Source organism: Ursus maritimus, unplaced genomic scaffold (genome assembly GCF_017311325.1).
Source record: "Ursus maritimus isolate PB19 unplaced genomic scaffold, ASM1731132v1 scaffold_1, whole genome shotgun sequence".
Lineage (NCBI taxonomy): Eukaryota > Metazoa > Chordata > Mammalia > Carnivora > Ursidae > Ursus > Ursus maritimus.
In genome coordinates, this window is record NW_024423343.1 from 50,696,181 (window position 1) to 50,719,907 (window position 23,727).

The 23,727-nt window shown below is 38.0% G+C and overlaps 1 long non-coding RNA gene across 1 annotated transcript in view; it reads right to left on the reverse strand.

Annotated features, from left to right (window-relative positions):
- Positions 1-3,177: 3,177 nt before the first annotated feature.
- Positions 3,178-23,727, reverse strand: part of LOC103659634 — a 134,739-nt gene continuing 114,189 nt past the window's right edge. The window contains exon 3 of the long non-coding RNA XR_005838246.1: positions 3,178-4,494. This is a non-coding gene — a long non-coding RNA (uncharacterized LOC103659634). The remainder of the gene's footprint in view (positions 4,495-23,727) is intronic.

Consider the following 23,727-nt stretch of genomic DNA (forward strand, 5'->3'; position numbering starts at 1 on the left):
AAATTAAAACTTCAAATGCACTGAACCAAGTACAAACTGTTTTACAGGAGGATAACCGTCTCCATCTAGAAACAAAACATGAAGTGTAATAGAGGGTGTTGTGTGATCTTTGTTTCGTAGACTCAAACTGTGAGAATCATACATAAATTGTGGTGGTCACCACACCCAGAACAGTGATGTTTCCGTAGTAACCGATACACTTACAAAGAAACATGAGTGATATGGAAGAAGAAAAAAGAAACTAGGGTAAAAAATAGAAGTAGCTGGCCCTGATTATATGATGACAACAAGAAAAACACTAAGGTAGGTCATGCCAAGATGGTATTTTATCTCAGAAAAATATTAGAAACTTAGAAGATTCTAAGATGAGAGCCATGTCTTCTGTTCCTCTTGAATCTTTTTATAGACCGCAACAAAGCTGTGCACATAACAGGCACTCAAATACTTGACTGAGAGAGAGACAGAGAGAAGAGGAAGAAAGTCCAGTGGAGAGGAGGGGAAAAATAAGAATATCCAAGAAAACAAACAATTCTGTACCATCGGATCAAGAAGCATCCAAACAAGAGGGCAAATATCAGTGATCACCTTTACCATCACTTCTCAGACATGATGATAAAGGGGGAAACAACCTTATTAAAACCTATGATTACAGGTGTTCACAAATTCCCGTCAAGTCAGCCTGAACTCTGGTTACAACTGTGATAAGAAAGGCTCAACCCAAAGGTGAATTATTTTCATAAGTTCGAGTTAATTCATTCAGCCAGTTTTGAATTTTGAGAAGAGAAAAACATATGTTTCCTTCCCAGGTGGCATTTTTACACTCAGATAAGTCAAAAGTAACTATTCTGTCAATAACTCAAGTATTAAAAAAAAAACCCGCATGATTTTAAAGATGCATACACTTAAAAACACATGGACCTTTTACAGCATGTATACAAGTATTTTGGTTTTTCAAATGTGAACTTTGGGATTTGATCTCATTTTGTATTTTCTGTTGTTCTAAGCTTATCTACCTTTAAGCTTCCAACAGTAATTAAAAATTAAACTGGCCATATTGGAGAGGTTAATTTACTTGTGTTGCAGATTGAAACAGAATAATTCGTGCTGTATTTACAAAGCAGTGTGCCTCTATAAACTGTAACGCTTTCTGAAAACATCATCTAGAAGTCCAAAGTTTGAATTACTGTATCGACTTCATAGAAACCAACTACGTGCTTCTGTGACCTGAACGTTGCACACGCATCCCTGGGATCTTGCTAACGTGCACACTCTGATCTACACGGTAAGGCTTCAGGCTCACTATTTCAGTCACTCAGGTGAGGCTGAAGCTGCTTGTTCAGCAGACCAAAGTTTGAGTCGCGAAGCTTTAGAGAATTAGAATTTTTCATTAAATATTTCCCACTTTCTTCCTTTACAATTTGGGATTGATTCATTTAGGAGTTTAACCTTTAGAATAGCTAACTGTTCCATCCCTCTATATTCCTTAGTACATAAAAAGAACTGCACACACAGAATTTCCTTAGAAATCTGGAGAATTGCTCACTCTAAAAGGTTAATTTGATTGTTTTTGTCTGTCTTTGGTAGAGATAGGGAGTCCTGATTATTTTAAGTCCAACTGTTGCAACACGTTTCGCTACATGTGCAAAATGTGCTGATGTGAAAATCTAAAAGAAATAGTCAACGTATACAGAAGCTATCTCCAGACCTGACCAACAATAACATTTTCGACAACATATGGAGGAACAGGAAGCTGTAATGAGTTTCTTTTAGCCCAAAAAACAACCACAAACATATATCATACTGTTATTGGGACAACAGAATCAATGTCCTCCATATGGGCCTGCAAAAAAAGACGCCATTAAAATACCGTCGGAAGCCATAAATTGAAAAATGGTGCAGACTAAAGAGTGTAATGCTACAGGCAGGACAAAAACAGAAAGCCAGGAGATCTTCAGGGAGATCTTCCATGGCCTTCACTCTATTAAAAAAATATATCCACACACGTGGAAGTAGTTTCTCATGATTTTTTTTATGTGTAGTTGTTATTTTCTATTTATACACATGCTTTCAGTGTAATCTCAAGTAGGTAACCAGCCAATTCAATCTGACTACCTACCTACCTACCTACCTAATGAATTACTATTTGATTTCTCTTATTCACCTGGTAAATGTATTATAGTTTTTAATGAATTATAGATGCTCAATGAGCAGAATAATTTATAAGGAAAGAAAGAGCAGAATACATGCAGATTTACTTATTTCCACACTAAAAGAGAACGGAATTTCAGGAGCTAAGGTGAATATACAGATTTGACAGCAATAGACAGCAATAGAAATTATAATGTTTTTCAATAGTTGGACGTTCAGCTTCTTCTACTACAGATGTACTAACTTACCTGAGTTTAGATTCCTTAAAAGCTGGTGTGGACATACTGTTATTAACCACGACTTCCTTTTTTCTTATTTGTCTCATAACCATGTCTCTTAAGACAGAGGGAAAAGATGGTACATGAGTGACTAGATACATGAATGTGAGTCAAAAAGCAAATTATGTGGGGTTTCAGGTGTTGAACTCTTTTCAAAGCATTAATTCATATACATTGGACCCATCAAAGACTCTAAATTATTGTGAGAATGTAAAATTACATTCTCAAAATGTAATTACATGTGCTCAAAATGCTTCAAAGTATAGTCAAAATTACATGTGCTCAAAATGTTTCAAAGTACAGTCATGAATACTGTATTTGTATCCACAAGCAGGATATAATGGCTTTAAATGATCCGATTCCTATTTTAAATCGGCAAATACTCAAGCATTGAACAATTCCCCAAAGCCCCAGAACTCTGATAAGCGTCATGACTTCCTTTGATATTAGAAGGTAGATTAGTCTTTTTCATTTGCTATGTGACGGAGGGTAAAAACAAATATCCCTGATCCATAGGGTTGTACAACCTCCATTTTAAAGCACGGACTCCCTAGAAAAGTAAGATGGATGAATTTCTTTCACATTTGTTCCCACTATCTTAACTATCATGCCCTCGCGAGGCTATCATACGTTATTCAGTAAGGCATTTCACTAAATTCAGAATGGAACTTTAAATTTTAATGGCTGACACCAGAGCTTCTTAAAATAAACATTTTTCTTATATAGTTCAACATTTTTTAAAAAGATTTTATTTACTTATTATTTGAGAGAGAGCGAAATAGAGGGAGCACTGAGTTGATGGAGGCGCAAAGGGAGAGGGAGAAGCAGGCTCCCTCTGTGGGGCTTGATCCCAGGATGCTGGGATCACAACCTGAGCCGAAGGCAGACACTTAACTGACTGAGCCACCCAGGCGCCCAGTTCAACATTTTCAATTCTGTATAATGTGTGTATACTTATAAGTATAGAAATTGATCCATGTGATGTTAAATATAGTCCCAAGATTCTAACAGAAACTCAAAAGTTTCCCTTATAATGTAAATAAGGAAAATATTTGATGCACTTTATACCTTTTTATGCATGTAATCAATTTTTCAAAGATTTTTGTAAGGCTTAAATTTTACAAATAAAGGACAAATACAGTTCCTGAGACTCGATAAGGTCTTGATCTAAACAATTAGTGATCATAGTTCTAAAAACCTGTCCTTTCAGTATCACTGGTTCCTTGGAAAGCCCATAGGACCACTCTTTCTCTAATCTAGAGATAATATCCAAAACGCCACAGGCCACATTGAGCTTAAAAATAGGTGTGACCTCAAGAGTATTTTCCAGTTTGATCTGGTTTTTGCAGTTTGGTATTTTGAAGGCTTTCGGATGGGGCCTAACCTTGACACCTCACCCTACTTCTCACTTTTCCCTACTGTTTAACATTCCGTCAAATCCACTCATTTTTGTTATCTGTCTGATCTCTGCTCTAGTCCCTGAACTATGAGCCAATGTCAATGGAAAACCTCCAAATAAAACACCATCCACTGCAACATCTTCACACAGAGGGAAAATGCCCCTATTCTTTTTCCTTACACTGGGATTGGTAAGTATCCTTTCATTTGATACTACAGCAAGCCAATATTTGAAATGCGAGGGAATACTCAGCACAAACCAGTTTTGGCAGCATTTCAGCCACTCTTGTGACTCCAAGCATCCCGGAAAACTCTGCTGATCTGTATGTGGCTCAGCTTGGTATCTGGTCAGATTCGCAACATTGTCTTGCACAATTGAATGAAAACGTGACATCTTCCCTGTCCCCTATCCCCCTATCCTCCCAACCCCTCAGATGATGGAATTTTCCATTAGAAAGAGAGAGGATAGTACTTGGAGGGGAAAATTCAGTTTTTTGTTCTCCTTCCTCTGTCCACTATAATACAAAGCTTTGCTCCTCCTCTCGGGCAAGTGTAAGGCTGGCTGGCGGTCAGTTGACAGAAGGAGATCAGTGCAGCGGAAAATTGGATAACAGGAGAAAATCTATGGGGCCACGGGAATCCCATCAAAACCAGCTCCTCCTGTCAAAACCTAGACAAGTGACAAGGACAAATATAGAATGTTATTTATATTTAAATATTTCTAATGAGATCATAATTATACTTCTGCCTCTGTGAGGCAGCCATTTTCCTGTGAGCCACCGTTCTGCAAACCAAATGTTGTATGTTGGAGAAAATCTACATAAGAATCAGACAGCTTCAATCAGACACCTAGGAAAATCCTATAAACTCCTCAAATAGCTATATCTAAAGGACAGAAAAAACAATTTATTTTTCAAAGACATTTTTCTTGGAGTACAATCAGCAAGTTCAATAAAAGCAAATTATTCCCAGGTCTTTGGGAATGGGAAAACCAAGCTATCTAGCAGGCAGATAACAGATTAATTTCACTTAAAATTAGGCCTGGTATTTTGGAAAATGTCCTATTTTCTTTTTTCACAATGTATCCTATTGAGTCGTTCTACAGATGAAGTTATCGGTGGCCTTAATTTGTGAAACCGTACAATAAGTTCAAGAAACTAAAATGTAAATTGCCAAAAGATGTAAATTTCTTATTGAAAAAATAGGGAAAAGTTTTGATATAGATATTCTAAGTCAATATTCATTATAATTAATTCTATCATTAAAACATTCAGAGTACTCTCTTAATATACTGTGAGTAATACCAAAGAATTTGGCACCATGAGGGAGGGCATTTACAAAGATATACTCTACATTAAATATAATTCATATTAGACTTTCATAGAGCTTTAAGGCCAAGCACTTACTGGTCATCTTTAATATGTATATACTTTTTCTCTTTTGTAGACCTATACAACAAAAAGCAAAGAGGGATTGTCAGCATGCAAACTCATTAATTTATGTAAAAAATATAGTTATTGCTCATAATACACAAGACAACATGCCAAGTGCTGGGGAAAAAAAGCACAGATAAAGGACTATTCAGTCACAACAATACGCCATCTCCAACTTAGGTTCAGAGGACTACAGGCAGAGAATGAAGAAGTTGAGGATACTCACTTGCATGTCATTTCCAATCTAAACACCTCCTTAGGCTTCCAACTATCTGAACCTATTTTACTGAATAAATTTAATTTTTCCCCTACTGCTAACTTCTTCCACTCCATTTTAAGACTCCCTGACTCTTGGGGCACCTGAGTGGCTCAGTCGGTTAAGTGTCTGCCTTCAGCTCAGGTCATGATCCCAAGGTCCTGGGATCGAGTTCCACATTGGGCTCCCTGCTCAGAGAGGAGTCTGCCTCTCCCTCTGCCTCTCCCCCTGCTTGCGCGCTCTCTCTCCCTGTCAAACAAATAAGTAAAATCTGTAAAAAAAAAAAAAAAAAAAAAAAAAAAAAAAAAAAAAGACTCCCCAACTCTTGCTAATGTGTATTGTTCTCATCCTTGCCTTCTTGAGCTTCCGCTCTTCCTCTAACTGCATTGTCCTTGACCTCTCCCTCTCTTACCCATAGCTTCACTCTTTCAGATTTAGCTAAAGTATCATTTTACCTTGAAACCTTTTCTGATTAACCCAAAGGACTATTCAGCATGTGTAAGGCAGTGTTCTAAGTGTTTAACATATGTGACCTTATTTATCACAGCTTCACAGGGAGGTAGTTCTATGTTTAAGAGATGCAAAAAGCTCAGAGCAGTTAAGTAATCTGCCTCAAGATATACAGTAAAAAGGTAGCGGAGTCCAGATTCATGCCCCATCAGTCTGATCCAGACACCTGTGCAGTTGAGGAATTATTCTGTTATTCTGTTCCCTTTCTAATACCTTCCTGTCTGAACTCCTGTTTTAGATAGTACCAAATGATTCAGCAGTAAATAGTTCTTGTGTTCATATATTCTACTCTGGGGTCTGCAGTTAGACTGTAAATGCAGAGAAGTTTATCTACCCACCACTCCAGCCTAATACCAGGCATTTCACTTGTTGATAGATTGACTCTAGTTAATCTACAGCATTTTAATATATCAGAGAGAAAGCTATGCTTCTCAGATGATTACTATTTTGCCATTGGATTGGGTTATCTGTGGTTCTAGTCACCCTGTGGGACTATTTGCCGTCTAGTACACTATAAAATGTGAAGTCATAAAAGAACATCTTAAGTCAGCATGTCCTTATTGAGTGACAACTGTGTGATAACATTTTGCCAGGCACGTGGGGGAAAGTACTAAAAAGGCTTAAGATAATCTCTACTCTTAAGACCCTTATTATCTTGTTGGAGAGAGATTTTATCTATATTAAATTATATACATACATAATATTTATTAAGTATATATCACATGTAAGTATATATGATATATATGTATATGAGTAAACATACAAAACATGAATTTATACATAAAATATGCTTTAGTACAATGTCTAGCATACGGTAAGGGCTTAATAAATAGTTTATTAAGGGGAGGGGTTAGGGGGATGGATGAACTAAGTGAAAGTCATTAAGAGGAACAATCTCCCAGTTATAAAATAAAAAATACATGGCAATATAATGTACAGCATAGGGAATATGGTCAATAACATATCAACTTTGTATGGTGACAGATGGCAACTAGACGCATTGTAATGATCATTTCGTAAGGTACACAAATATCAGATCACTAGGTTGTACACCTGAAACTAATATAATATCGTATGTCAGTTATTCTTAAAGTATCTATCCAGTCCTAGCAAATGGAAGATAGCAGGCAAAATTTAATCTACAAGTATTCATAATAAATGGTTATCATTTATCACCATCAACATCATTCAACAAATATTTAGTATGCTTCTAAACAGAACTTACAGGGGCGCCTGGGTGGCTTAGTCTGTTAAGCATCTGCCTTCAGCTCAGGTCATGATCTCAGGGTTCTGGGATTGAGCCCCGCATCATCGGGCTCCCTGCTCTGCGGGGAGTCTGCCCCTCCCCCCACTCATCCACATGTATTCATTCTCTCTCTCTCAAATAAATAAAATCTTTAAAATAAATAAATAAAACTAAAAATAAATAGGACTTAGAGTCTGGCAAAGTCAATGCTGAGAAGGAGGTATAGAAAACATAATAAATTGGACTTTTTCTTATGGAGCTCTCTCCTGAAAAATGTCTTGCGGACTAAATCCTTGGTATGAGCTCACTTCTTCCAATATCATTTTTTTCTCCTTAAAAGTGGAATACAGGAAAAAAGGATAATGTTTTTGTACATCTAGTTTAGATGAACTCTGGCTATGGCTTTATTCTAGAATTAATATCATTAATATATAAATGCTCTTTTTTATAATTATTTTCATTTTACGAATTTGGATACATCTGCTTAGGGTTAGGTAAATTAAATGGAAAAAATATCATCACTAGGTCTGGTATCAAAAACTAGATATGGTTCTTTGATTCTGTGACTTGTTTAATGGATTACAATGAGGCATCAGCTAAGGGCTGGTAATTTAAATTATAAGCAGAGGGTTCAAAGCTGTGGCTAATTCATTACTCACACATCTCTAGTTGAGGTAGTAATTTAAAGTCATGTGTGTCGCATTAATTGTAATCTTGTTTCCAAATGACAAGATAAATATCTCAAGGAACATAATGTATTATGGTCATAGGTCAAACCAAATGAATGTCTAAAATAGATTAGCACTAAGTGCATGCAATATGTCATGTTTATAAATTTTAAAAAGGATAAATTATATTAGCATTTAGCAGATTGTTCATTACACATCAATGTTTAGCTTTAAGTGCGTTAATACTTTATTCAGTTACAGCATTCTCTGAAAATACCACACACAGAGATGATACAAAATCTCTTACTGAAAATCTGCTACTTGAGAAAGAAAAAAAACAAAACAAAACAGAGTAAGTTAATCCATACCCTCTCCCACCAAGATCTGATTGCTTTGTTTCACAAATGTGTGATATAGATACATTTTGGTCCTGAAGTGGCTCAAACAAGGGCAATGGTCTTATTGGCAAAAGACGGAAGTTGCCACATGCCAGGTCCCTACCAATTTGCATGTATAGCCCCGTTTTTAATTTAAGCCTCTCCATCAGCTGGCACTGGGTCAGCACTTCAAACATTGTCCTAGAGTAGAAAACCTAATACCACCTGGCAAATTAAGTGCAGAATAAGGATGTAGGCTGTCAATGAAATTATAAAAATGACAATTGGTTTTCAGATTTGAGCTGAAATTGAATTGTGGTGATTGCAGTATGAATTAACCGGTTTTTCTATCTACAAGCCATGACCTCACTGGTGATTTACCCAACTCTCTCTCGTCACCGCTGCAGGTCATTGTACCCTGCTATCTCAGCTTCCTATTACTGGAACGAATATTTTGAAAAGTCACTTGAACTAGAGAGAGGACACTGAAGAAGGAGCAGCAAACCAACTAAACATATGTTCCTTAGCCAGCACAGGTGTCTTCGTGGTTTCGCAGTTTGAGTATATGTTTTCCATTAAATTTGAGCATCTTGAAAGCAAGCCAGGCAGCCCCCCGCCCATTCGTGGCTTCCTCTACGCCCTCCCTCTTCACCCAAACCATCCTGCGAGGTTCACTCCAGGCGGTGGAGTTTGCAATGGGCAGTTGGCGCTCCACCAGAGTTAGGACATCTGTTTTACCAAGTTGAGTCTGCGTGGAACTGGAAGGGTCAAGACAGCAGAGGGGGTTTTTAGAGTCTGTGGAAGGGAAGAGAAGGGGATAAAAGGGCAGCTGAGACTCATGGCAAGAAGAGGAACTTTAAGGATGAAAACCAAATTAATCATACAAAGGTTCTGCTGGACTCTGCAAGGGGAATCCTGCCCTCTGCACAGAAGTTTTAGTAAAATATTAATACCTCATAAATGCATTACAAAATTGGGTATGTTCTGAGGAACCAACCAAGTGCTGAGTGTCTCAGTACAAGGCAAGGACTGAGGATGTCTTGAAGTACTTTTGGGTTAACACAAAAGAGTACTGGGGATTCTTTCTCCATCTAAGTTATTACATGAGGGTTTCCCGCCACACAGCTGAGAAAGTTAACTGCATTTAACTGGCAGAAAGGTGTTGGGTCCATGACCAAGGCTCAGCCAGTCAAATGTCACTGCGGGCATTTGGAAACCTGAGAGGGTGAAGGAGAAGGACACAGTGACAGTTGGGACTTATTTACAGTTCAGCGTATCCCAGGCAAACATTTAGTCATAAATGACATTTTTCAAATAGTCCAGAAAATTCAGAATGGATCTTTTATTCTGTTCCAATGATGACCAAAACAACTTTTTAAATTCCAGTATAGGTAACATACAGTGTTATATTAGTTTCAGGTGTACAACATAGTGATTCGGCAATTCTATACCCAGTCCTCATCATGATACATATACTTTTAATCCCCTTTTCCTATTTCACGCATCCCTCCACCCACCTCCCTTTGGTAACCATCAGTTTGTTGTCTATACTTAAGAGTCTGTTTTTTGGTTTGTCTCTTTTTGTTTCTTAAATTTCACATGAATGAAATCACATGGTATTTGTCTTCTACCTATTTTACTCAGCATTGTACGTTCTAGATCCATCCATGTTGTTGCAAATGGCACAACATCTTTCTTCTTTATGGCTGAGTACTACTCCATTGTATATATATACCACATCTTCTTTATCCATTCATCTGTCCATGGACACTTAGGCTGTTTCCATAATTTGGTTATTGTAAATAATGCTTCGATAAACATAGGGGTGCATGTCTTTTTGAATTAGTGTTTTCCTATTCTTTGGGCAAATACTCAGTAGCGTAATTATAGGATATTTCCACAGTAGGTGCACCAGTTTGCATTCCCACCAACAGTGCAAGAGGGTTCCTTTTTCTGCACATCCTTACCAAGACTTGTTGTTTCTTGTGTTTTTTATTTTAGCCGTTCTGACAGGTGTGAGGTGATACCTCATTGTGGTTTTGATTTGCATTTCCCTGATGATCAGTGATGCTGCACACCTTCTCACGTGTCTGCTGGCCATCTGGGTGTCTAATCTGGAGAAATGTCTTTTCTTGTCTTCTGTGCATTTTTAATTGGATTATTTGGTTCTTTGATGGTGAGTCGTATAAGCTTTTATATATTTTGGATACTAACCCTTTATTGGACAGGTCATTTGCAAAATCTTCTCCCATCCCATAGGTTATCTTTTAGATTTGTGGATTATTTCCTTCGCTGTGCAGAAGCTTTTTATTTTGATGTAGTCCCAATGGTTTATTTTTGCTCTTGTTTTCCTTGCCTCAGGAGACCTATCTAGAAAAATTGTTGCTATGGCCAACGTCAGAGAAATTACTGCCTGTGTTCTTTTCTAGGATTTTTATGGTTTCAGGTCTCACATTTAGGTCCTTAATCCATTTTGAGTTTATTTTTGTGTATGGTGTAAGAAAATGGTTCAGTTTCATTCTTTTTCACATAGCTGTCCAGTTTTCCCAATGCTGAGACTAAAATAATTTTTAAAACTCCTTATTAAACTTATTTAGAATCTATATCAATAATTTCAATTTAAAAATGTACAGGACACAAAATTCACAGGGAAAAGTGTATCTGTTAAAATCTTCTTGCCCGGATTTATTAACATGCAGTATAGTGGATTCGTTTTGCGAGTTCAAATCCCAATTTACTATTAACAACTATGTGACTGTGGACTGGTCACTTCCCTGTGCTTCAATTTCTTTGTATACAACCTCAACCAGTAAAGGCAAAGTGGCGCGCTTGGCAGAATGGACAGCAGAGTCAAAGCAGCAATCGGAATAGCCTGAGTCATGCCAACCTATGGTGTTGACTAGTATTAGCTAGGACTGCCATAACACACCACAGACTGGGTAGCTTGCACAACAGAAAGCTATTTTCTCACATTCTGAGGTTGGAAGCCTAAGATTAAAGTGTCAGTAGGTTTGGTTCCTCCTGCAGCCTACCCTCCTTGACTGGCAGATGGCTTTTTCTCTGTGCTTGTATGTCCCTGGGGGCTCTTCCTCTTCTAAGGACATCAACCATAGTGTATTAGGGCCCCCACACGTATGACCTCATTTAACCTCTATTACTTCTTTAGGGGACCCATCTCCAAATATAGTCACACTGGAGGTTAAGGCTGCAACATAATTGTTTTGGGGGAGACACAATTCAGTCTATAGTAGGTATTAAGAATGCCTACTTCATAGGGCTGCTAGGGGAATGATATGAGTTAATATCTGTAAAGCATTTAGAACAGTGGCTGGTATAGAGTAGGGCCATGCAAATATTTATTAAGTGATTTTGAAAAAAATTCTGACTTTTGAAATCTGAGTTAATTTCCTCATCTCTAAAATGAGATACCTTCTCTCTCTTCCAGGTAAGAACCAGGCATGTATATTGCCTATTTCTGCATGACCTATTTCTGCATAACAAATTACCCTAAAATTTAGCAATTTAAAACAAAATAAGTATTTATTATTTCACACAGTTTCTGCAGGACAGGATTTCAGGAGTAGCTTAGCTGGGCCATTCCAGCTTAATCTCTCATGAAGCTGTAATCAAGGCATCAGCTGAATCTTAACAGTGACTAGAGGATCCACTTCCAAGATGGTTCACACACATGGCTGACTTGTTGGTGTTGTTTTTGGCAGGAGGCCTTAGTTCCTCACCACTTATACTTCCTCAAAAGGAGAAGTATGTAAGTGCCCTCATAACATGGCAGCTGGCTTCCTCTGATGCAAGTGGTCCAAGAGAGAACAAAGCAGAAATGACATTATCTTTTATGATCTGGCCTCAGAAGTTTACATACCATTACTTCTTTTATATTATTGGCCACAGAGATCAATCCTAATACAATATTGGGATGGGGGGTTAAGGGGAGACTACACAAAAGGATGAATACCAAGTAGTAATCATCAATAGGAGCCCATCTTAGAAAATGGCTACCATACTTGGCCAATCGGATGTTCCCACCAAAATTTTGAAAACTGTAAAAAAGAAACAAGGGCACAGTAGCAGTCAGCTTACTTACAGCTCAGCACAAATATCAAGTGGGGACAGCACCAGTTATAGCATCTGAAGCAAAAATTACCATGGTGTATTCTGGACTATATTTTCCATTATCTAACCTTTTTGGATTCTTGTTCTCTAACCCTATTTCCCAATCTCCCAATTAATTCTCTGACATAACCAATATTTTCTCAGTGATTTGTTTTTTAATCTGATAGTCAGTTGGCTTCTATTGCTTGTAACCAAGAGTCCTGACTGATACAATTTAGAAATCTTTCCCACTGTCTTCTGCTACCATTAATGCTCCTCCTCTCTCAGATCCCACATCCCAGGTCACATGCTATTTTCCCAAGGAAGACTTCCCGGAACCCTCGGACCAGAACAGGGCAGAAAACATAAGTCTCATGTTCTGTGCTGTGTACCCCACATTGCACATGACAAGTCTCTCAAAAAAACAAAGAATAAAAGTCCAACACAAACTTCTTGCTCTCTTGACAGTCTTTGTGAGAAAGCTGACCTCCTTTAATCATCCATTTTAGTTTGAGTTGAGAATGATATTGTCTTCGTTTATATTTACATTTTCCAATATATTTATTCTATTAACTTTGAAATTTGTGTTTTCAAAGCTCAGTTTAATGTTGCCATCCTCTGCCACCAGGGAGTCCACTGAATATATATTTAGTAAATGATTTCCCTATGGGGAGGCTAACATATAAGTTTGCTTTATGAACATGGAATTTGAAAATGAAGGGAACTAATTATTTGATTTGATTGTTCAATGGCATCTGGCTAAGGAAACTTGACTGAGAATGGAAATACTCCTGCCAAGATGTCTGACAGGCCCATGAGCCAGCATTCCCTCTGCAGGAGTGAGAAGTGCCAACGCTTGACTCTCCACTCTCTGGCCCTCATTTTTCTCTGCTGACCAACAACCCCTCCCCTTTTCTACTTGTTTTACTCTTTCTTTAGATATGTTACTAACACCCACACCTACATTTGATGGTATGGGAATAATTTATTTTAAAGATAATTTTAAGCCTGATCAGGTTCGGAAGCCAGAAAGCAGAAGGAATAGCAGAATTCTTAGGAATAACTCTCTAAGTTTTAGGGTTTTGTTTTGTGGGATTTTTTTTTTTAATTAATCTGGTAAAATCAATGTAGCCTGCATTACCAGCTTTAGGTATAATTAAGATCATAAATCTTTAAATTAATCATTCAATCCCCCACAGGACAATTTTAAAAGGAAATCCAATGTCTACCTCTTAAAACCTCTCCCTTTAACCAAGTTGTCAAGAACTGTGGATGCCTGTGTAACCCAAAGGGGTCATCCCTGTTTCTCAGCTACTTGTTGTTAGCAGGAGAATTAACAAAGGAAGGGAAGGAGGCAAGGAGGGGGAAAGAGAAATACTAAAGGAGGAGGAGAGAAGGCTGGCACTCAAGCTGTCTGACCAGTTTCATGCCAGCCCCAACAATCAATGGTCATTTCTGTTGTCACTGCCATACAAATACATTGCACTTAACAGATCTAGTCTAGTGCATCATTTGAACCTTTCTACCCTCGCCAGTGATGCCACACACACGTAAGGTCCACCACATACAGGCTTCTGAAGTTCCAGGTCTCCTTTTACCCTTTCAGTCCAGGGCCATTGTTTTCACAGTGCACCTCTCATGACAGAGAGATCTTCCAGCCACAAACTGTTATGGAATGAAACTTCTTTTAGGATTTCCTACAATTCACTAGCCAAACATCTGTCTTCCCTCAGGGCGAATGCTCCTTTGGGAGACACAGGGGAAACTTATTTGAAATCTTTTCAATCTATCTGGTGCTCTAGATAGGTGGGCTCTACTGGAATGGGGAGATTCTATTTCCCCCTGAGACATCCTTGACAATACAAATTTACTTCAATTTCCCCCAAGCTTGCGTTGCAAAGTTTCTTTGGAGAAAACTTTATCAAGCCACAAAGTATTCTGATACATACTTGTGAATCAATGGGTTCCTACTTCTTCCATTTGAATAAGAAGAGACCTTCCAGAAACTCTTCTCAGAATTAAGAAAAACAGTTCTAAATTGACCCTTTGTAAGTCACCTAGCAAAAAAAGTTGCTTGCACCTTCTTTTGCCAACCAAGGAACAAAAAATTGTTCTATCTTGCTGTGTGTCTCTCTCATATCTCTATGCCCAAGACGATATATAGCCCATAGTTATTAAAGATATAAGAAAATGTGAGACTGACTTGAAGGCTCTAATGTAATAGGTGACTGCAACATTTAGCATAGTTACCTTTGGTAACAGTACGCTAAATTTTGTGCAAGTATCAGGCTGTTCCAGATGCAGCCTAAGTATTTGCGGTCAACTGACCCAGCCCTGTCTACAGAGGAGGCATGTATCATAAGTCTAAACTAATTCCCTTTCCCTGGGCACAGTAATTAAGGGATGGGTCCAAGGCTCAATATGAGCCTGCGAGAACCAAGTTTTTGCTCTACGCTTGAAGGAGACAAGTTCTCTTTCCTGTTAGACAAGACATGGAACCACCACTGAAAAGCCTGTTTTAAAATGGAGCCAACCCAGAGGAAACATAACTAGCAATAAATCCTGGTCATAGCAGATATAGAGTGCTCAGTTAATGAAACAATAAACTCCCTCTCTGGGTGAGTTATTTTGGTTTGGGATTTCTGTTGCTTTCTCTCAAAAGATTCTCCTCTAATACCTATGAACCAATTAGCATATCAGAGGGTTTAAATTGGTGATGAACTGGGTAGAAGGAAAAGGGTGGGGAAGCATATTTTCCTCTTCTCTTTCAATTTGTGCCTCTTGTAACCACTGTAACAACAGGAAGTGCAGTTTAATTGGAAATGGGCTAACATACTTCTAAGAATAATCTAAGGCTAACTGCCTGGGTAGTTTTGAAGTCAGATAAATTGGCTCTCTTGTTATAAAGTGCATCTCTCCTGATTAGTACTTGATTAAACAACAACAACAAAAATAACCTCTTAGAACTGAAATATCAACAGCTTCCTGGATTCCATTTTTCTCTGCAAGATAATGAGCGTAGCACACTGTTTAGCATGCTTTTAATTGGATGAATATCAGATATACAATGTTTTTCTATCGTTGATGCCTTGTGTGCTAAGAATTTCATTATATCTCAGAATTACCACATAAGATTTTCTTTGTATTTGTCACAAACATATTCCTACACACAGAGATAATTGCCGCAACTTCACCATATATGTTAAGCTTTTCTTTTTTATGTTTAACTTTTCTTTAAAAGTATCCTCTTGAGGAGGGGTGGCCTGGGCAGCTCAGTCAGTTAAGCATCCAACTCTTGATTTCAGCTCAGGTCGTGATCTCAGGGTCCTGAGATTGAGCCCTGCCTGCTTAAGATTCTCTCTCTCCCTGTCCCTCTGCTCTTGCCATCCTGCTTACCTATGCAATGAATGAATGAATGAATGAATGAATGAATCCACTTGAAGTCGCATAGCACTTAGCCTGCTTGAAAGATCCTGCTTTTGACCATGATTTGTCCCTTTTCAAGACAGATTTTTTTTGGAAGGGAGGAAAATTTGAATGGAGTTTTGTTTCGCCATTAAGTCCTAAGCAGTTACCGCTATGCACACTTCATGTAGTTCTGTAAGAGAAAGGAAACTGAACAATGTGGTCCTTGCCCTCCAGAAGTTTATAATCCAGTTCAGTTACAAAATGAGCAGGGTGACAATATTTTAGTACTGTTTACACAGCAAAATACAAACTAATATAATACATAATAATTAAGTGATGAGAAAATATTTGGTAAAGAAGCTTTTAATAAATATTTGTTCTCATCAGAGAGAAATTAGTCAGCAAAGTCTTCTTAAACATTCATCAATACCTAGAGTCACGTAGTATCCCCAAATCAATGACTTCTATCATTCATCTATTCAGCAAGTAATTACATACATTCTATGTTTTACATGCTTTTTTAGATGCTTGTAGTCCTTCTGGTTTTATTTAGTCTTTTATTTTGGATGCAATCATTATCTTTGGCACACAACACTATCATTGATTCATTTGGGGGCCACACTTGGGTTGTTTCCAGTGTAGGGCTATTATAAACATATGTTCCTATTTCCTGGTACATATGACTGTATATGCATAAGGGAGTAGAATTGCTGAGTCAAATGGTCTGCAGTGCTCTCATTTACAAGGTAATGCTGGATATAATTATTATAAAAAAATATTTTCTACTTATATTCCTACCAGCAATGAATGAGAAATCCAGTTGATCCATATCCTCACCAACACTTGATATTATAAGACTGCTTAATTTTTTCCAGTCTATTGTGTGTGAAATGGTAGCTCACTGTGGTCTTATTCTCCTAATTAAACCCAGGTTGAGCAACTCTTCCTATATTTTGTAGTAATACATGTTTTTTTTTTCTTTCTCCTTTTCTGTTAGTATTTTTAACATTATAGGTATAGATATAGAAAATAGAATAGCAAATAAAGATTCTAACAAGTCAACAAAATATGGAGGACCACTTAAGAGCAAAAAGCTTCTCATATTCTTTGCTTTTGGAGGAATATATGAAAGAAAACTTGTACTTTGGCCTAGTAAGGAAATATTAACTCCCAACTATTTTTCACCTTATATTACATCAGGCAGCTTTGCATCAGAATTCCTCCATTTCTCAACCTTTCCCACACATCACCTCACTCCTATAGCTCATACAATTCCAATCAAATCAAAAGAAGAAAGTGTGGGCAGAAAAGTCCCCTTTTACACAAAATGACTCCGAGTGACTAAGAGTCTCATGGGCTCTGATCATGGTCTGAAGACTAGATGGCTGGCCAGGAACACAAAGTTCTCAGGTCACCCTGGAGCCACCCTGATGGCCACACTGGGATGACCTATACTGTGAGACTACAGAAAATCACTTCAAATCAAAGTAGAATTCGAATATACAATACAGAGGGCCAAGGAATATTTGTTTTAAGCACATGACAGAATACCAATTATAGTCACACACTTTTTCTGTTTTCAAATGTGAAAGACATAAAGATAATGAATGATTGAACAAAATTTCTTGTTTCACTGGGTGTCTGACACTTGTTGAAAAGCACAATGAAATACTGGAGACACTGTATAGCTATAAAGACAAACCAAAAATAATAAATTAACAAAAACAGTAAAAACATTTTTCTAAGATTTTATTTATTTATTTGAGAAATAGAGAGCATGAGTCGGCAGGGGTGGGGGGGGCGGAGGCAGAGCGAGAGGGTGAAGCAGACTCCCCGCTGAGCAGGGAGCCCGATGTGGGGCTCAATCCCAGGACCCCGAGATCATGACCTGAGCCATGGGCAGATGCTTAACTGACTGAGCCACCCAGGCACCCCTAAAAATAATTTTTAAGAGGTAAAAGAAATATTTATATATTCAAGCCATTTTCAAGACCTCTAAACTTTTTACAATCATAGGGTTTTTTTCCTCAAATGAGAGCAAGAAATTACAAAGCTTCAGAATTCAGAGTTTCCAAAAAAGGCATAAGCGATCGAGGAAGTCCAATTGTAATGGTCTTGGCTTGCATCCATACACTATTGTCTTAACCCATTCTGACTGCTATCACAAAATACAAGAGACTGAGTAACTTCTGGATTATGAGATTATTCCTCACAGGTCTTGAGGCTGGGAAGTCCAAGATCAAGGTGTCAGCATAGTTGCGCTCTGGTGAAGGCCTACTTCCTGGTTCACAGCCTGTACCCTCTCATGATGTCCTCACATGGAGGAAGGGCTAGAGATTTCCCTGGAGCCACTTTTATAAGGCACTACTCCCACACATGAGGGCTCCACCTTCATGGCTTGAAACCGTTCAAAATCACACCTGCTGGGGCGCCTGGGTGGCACAGCGGTTAAGCGCCTGCCTTCGGCTCAGGGCGTGATCCTGGCGTTCTGGGATCGAGCCCCACATCAGGCTTCTCTGCTGTGAGCCTGTTTCTTCCTCTCCCACTCCCCCTGCTTGTGTTCCCTCTCTCGCTGGCTGTCTCTCTCTCTATCAAATAAATAAATAAAATCTTTAAAAAAAAAAATCACACCTGCTAATACCATCACATCGGACATTAGGATTTCAACATGGGAATATGGGGGGGACACAAACATTCAGCCTATAGCAACTATATCTCCAGTGTATTTTCTTCTTCAGCGTTCTAGTATTTTCAGAATGGGCAGATATTTAACTGTCCATTTTTTTTATCACTGGACAAACTGAGTCAGAGAAATGAGACAACTTTTTGAAAGCCACAAGGGGATTCGCCCCACAAACAAACCAAGAAGTCACATCTCCCATATCCCACTGGCCTGTCATTAGGCAAACCTCTTTCTGCTCTTCTTGCAATAATGAGTGAAAAACAAACAACAACAAAAGTATAATTCTAATGGCACACCAATTCAAAGCTTCCTTTTTGAAAGAAAAGACTATAAAAGCACCGTGTGATCAGCCATTTTAATTCTGTGTATATATAAAAAATCTATGAAAGCTTATGAAACCAGTTATCAGCCACCTAAACTCTTTTTGTGTGTCCTTAGAAAAAATTCCCAGATGTCACAATTGTCACACCTACTTGTTAAATTGGAGAAATTCTTGAACCTCAGTAAGCAGATGCTAGAACAGATGGAAAGTTTCTTTCTGGGCTGAGAAAAAGAAATTTCCAATTAAGAAATGCCTGGACACTATTTTATCTCCCTTCTAGTTGACTGAACTATGAGATTTCCTTATGTCACAGTTTAGAATTCAAATAAAACAAATCTTTCTATTTCCTTTAATATTTTTTTATGTATCCATAAGCATTAGTTTAAAATCTGCTCACTTTCATGTCCTCTTTATAAAACTAAGGTGCTTTCCAAAAAAAAAAAGGAAAATTAATAAAATATTTTCATGTTACATTTATATTTAACCCTCTATCCTTATGCACTTTGCCTCATACGTTTCCTATTCACTTACAATTTATACAGTATCTATTATGTGCCTAACACTTGTTTCCTTCAGTATGTTATCTTCAACCTACCGTAAAAGAAGCATTACAAAATGCAAAACAGATTCTTTGCACAGATATGGAAGCAGATGTCTGCTTTCCTACCAACTATCATCCCACCCCCTCAAACGCAATCTCCAACTAACAGTTACCTTCCCTAATATCTTTCTGGAGGAAAGATGAGCTGGTTCATTCTTGAACCATCCCATCCACCTGGCAGCTGCTTCTCTGACAGGTACTCCCACCAGTGCCCTGATTCTTCTTGTGAGCCCTTTCATGCTTCACTGCTGGCATGATCCCAAGCTCTTTCCTCCCCTAATTTACCACCAACCTGTGGATACACACAGCAGCTTTCTTATAAGGTCTGTGGCGTGAGGTGCCTGGGTGGCTCCATTGGCTAAGCCTCTGACTCTTTATTATTGGCTCAACTCATGATCTCAGGGTCTTGAGATCAAGCCCCACATTGGGCTCCACACTCAGGGCAAAGTTTGTTTGAGATTCTCTCTCTCCCTCTCCCTAGGCTCCTCCCCCTGCTTGCACGCTCTCTCTCTAAAATAAATAAATAAAATCTTAAAAAGAAAAAAAAAAAGGAAGGTCTGTGGCATTTAAATGTCCCCAGCCGTTTAAATGTGCTTAATTTTTTTTAGTGTAGTTTTACTTCCATAGCAAAATTGAGCGGAAAGTATGGAAAGTTCTCCTATATTCCTGCTCCCCCCCAACACACAACCCCTTCCACTGTCAACACTCAGCACCACAGTGGAATGTTTGTTAAAATCAATGAATCTACAATGACACATCCTTATCTACTCTAAATCCATAATTTACATTAGGCTTCACTCTTGGTGTTATACATTCTATGGATTTTGACAAATGCATGATGACATGTATCCACCACTGTATTATCCCACAGGAGAGTTTCACTGTCCTAAAACTCCTCAGTACTCTGCTTATTCATCCCTCCCTCCCCGGAACCCTTGGAAACTACTGATCTTTTTTTTTTAAGATTTTATTTATTTGACAGAGAGAGAGAGACAGCCAGCGAGAGAGGGAACACAGGCAGGGGGAGTGGGAGAGAAAGAAGCAGGCTCCCAGCGGAGGAGCCCAATGTGGGGCTCGATCCCAGGACCCTGGGATCAGGCCCTGAGCAGAAGGCAGACACTTAACAACTGAGCCACCCAGGAGCCCCGGAAACTACTGATCTTTTTACCATTTCTATGGTTTTGTCTTTTCTAGAATGTCATATAGTTGAAATCATACAGTATGTAGACTTTTCAGTTCGATTTTTTTCACTTTAATAATATAAATTTAAGGTTCCTCCATATCTTTTCAAGGCTTGATAGCTCATTTCTTTTCAGCACTGAAGAATATTCCACCGTCTGGGTTTACCACAGTTTATTTACCCATTCACCTCCCAAAGGACAACATGGGTGCTTCCAGATTTGGGTCATTATGAATAAAGCTGCTATACACATCGCTGTACAGGCTTTTGTGTGGACATACGTTTTTAGTCCATTAAGGTAAATACCAAGGAGCACAACTGCTAGATCATATGGTAAGAATATGTTTAGGTTTGTACGAAACTGCCAAATTGTCTGCCAAAGTGGCTGTACCATTTCACGTTCCCACCAGCAGTGAATGAGAGCTCCTCTTCGCGCCACATGCTGGCCAGCACTTGCTGGTGTCAGTGTTTTGAGTTTTGGCCATTTGAATAGGTATATCTAATAGTAGTATCCCATTGTTGTTTTAATTTCTAATTCCCTAATGACATAGGATGTTGAATATCTATTTGTATGCATATTTGCCGTCTGTGGATCTTTGGTGAGGTGTCTGTTCAGATGTCTTGCTTATTTTTTAATCGGGTTGTTTATTTTCTTACTGTTGAGTTTTATGAGTTCTTTGTATACTGTGGATACCAGTCCTTTATGAGATGTGTCTTTTGCAAATATTTTCTCCCAGTCTATCTTCTCACTCTCTTGATATTGTCTTTTGCACAGAAGTTTTTACTTTAAGGAAGTCCAGTTTATCAATTACTTCTTTTATAGATCCTGCCTTTGGTGTTGTATCCAAAAAAGTCATCGTTTTGAGTTAATGTCTGTGAAGGATGTAAGGTCCCTGTCTAGACTCATTTTTCATTTTCATATACTCTCTCTCTCCCCATATATATATATATGATGTCTATATACATATATATATGGTCTCTATATTTTGCACTTCAGTACTGTTTGCCAATATTTAATAAACCCTCTTAATTATCATATTTCAAATGTTACTCTGTTATCCTAATTCTGACATTTCTCAGCACTGCGTTTTCTAAGATACATTTTAAATAAGTCAACACATTGTAGGGACCGGTGTAATAAGTGATAAAGCACCTTCTTCCCACTTGCTTTCCAAGTTCAAGAGCACGTTTTAAAGAACAATTAATACATTTCTTCCACCACGTAAGAAAAGATTTGAGAGGCCAATTATTGACATTTGTTTGCAAGCTACAGTAGAAAAGTCCCTTAAGAAATGCTGGGTCATCCCTATCCTTGATGAAGACGTGACTTAGATGAGGAAGGGCAAAGTAGTGAGAGGCAGTAGTCAGTGGCTACCACAGTATAAGTGAACCTTTGGAAATGCGAGGAGAGCATTAGAACAAAGTGGCTGTAAGAGAGTTGAGTATTAGGCAACAATAGCCTTTTTCTTGGAATTCCAACTGCATCTGGGCCCATTAATTTGGGGTAAATGAAGTTCCACTAATGTTCCCTAGAGTCTTTAGCTTTGAGCTTCCATAAAAGTAGGCCTTAATGGATTTTGAAGAGTTAGGAATATTTCACAGACACTAATGCCTAATGAAATAGAAATAATTATTCCTCATTTTTGTCTCAGTCTTACTTGCACAGGCCTCTGAACTACTGTGAAGAAGTATTTATCCACATTTATAGAGATACTCTTCATACCCTGGAGTGAATTTGGTGTTCTCCTGCCTGTTATGAAAGCAGGTAAACAGAAACAGAGAAATTACATGAATTTTTAAAGAGAAACCTAAAGATACACAGGCAATCATTCTAATCTAGAAACTACTTCTTTTCTATAAAACTTCTTAAAATAGAAGGATTTTCCAGTTTAAAAAAAGACACATGTCTAAAATCCAAAAATGAGGGTCACATATGAACATCAACACATAATTTTCCTCTATTTAAGCAATAAATTGCTAAGACCCTATAAGGCTGACTAAAATAAGATTTAGTACCAAAAGATTAAAAAATAATACTTTAACCTCATTACAGAATTAGGCTTCACATATTTATTCTTTTTTTCCCTTTAAATTCTGTTTAATTTTATGTATAATTTGTGGGTTTTCTGTTATTTTTCAATAATGCTTTGTTTCCTCAAATAAAAGATGTAATGATCTCATGAATTCTTTCTAAACCAAAGTTTTACAGTAAAACTGCCATTACTTCTGTATGTTGTTCATTGCTTTTCTTCAGAAAACAAGTATGAAAGTTAAATACTTCCATTACAAGCCAACAAAACAAGATCACTTTTTAAACTTGTGCCCAATGCTGCCTTTGGGGCCTCTTTTGCAAATGTGTGGTTACATTTTCATGCAATTGAAGCAATAACAATTTCTTCTCCAAATGACTTTGTATCCCCACAACCAAGTGGACTTTAGTGTGTAAAACAAAAGTTTACTGAGGTTTGAGGAGACTGTCCCACTCAGAGAGCAGGCTGCTTCATTCTGAAAGGCGTGCCTCGCCATTTTGTGCTCGTGCAAACAAAGAGCTCCTGGCTTTTTAGTAGCAACAATGAGAAACAATTAAAGACTGGTGAGTCACTGTTCAAGTCGTCACCCCAGCTGAGGAATTGGCCACTGACAGCTGGACTGATGGAATATGAGTCGTCAAAGGAAGCCCATAAGAACCATATGGAGTGACATACCAATACTTTTAATGTGCCCATCAGAAACTCCCACAGCTGATCGCGTTCACACAGCTGTAGGTTATTAGGAAGGAGCCCTAAATGAAGAAGGGAGCCCCCTTTAGGGTCATTCACTATCATAATAATGTTAACTAAAACCTGCTGGTGGCGAAGCAACTTCATAGGAACAATATATCACTGTTTTTTCATCTGACAAAAGCTATAGGGAGTTCTATCTTTTGTGTGTCTTGAAAAATTAATTTTATGTCTGAGTTTTATTGTGATCTCTGAGGACTAATAAATGTGGCTTTTTACCTGACTTGTATAGCTCTTAAAATTTCAAAGCATGCCTTTATTAAATACATAAAATTTCATTTGAACTACACGTAAAAAAAAAAAAAAAGCTAAAAAAAACCACTGAGAGTCTC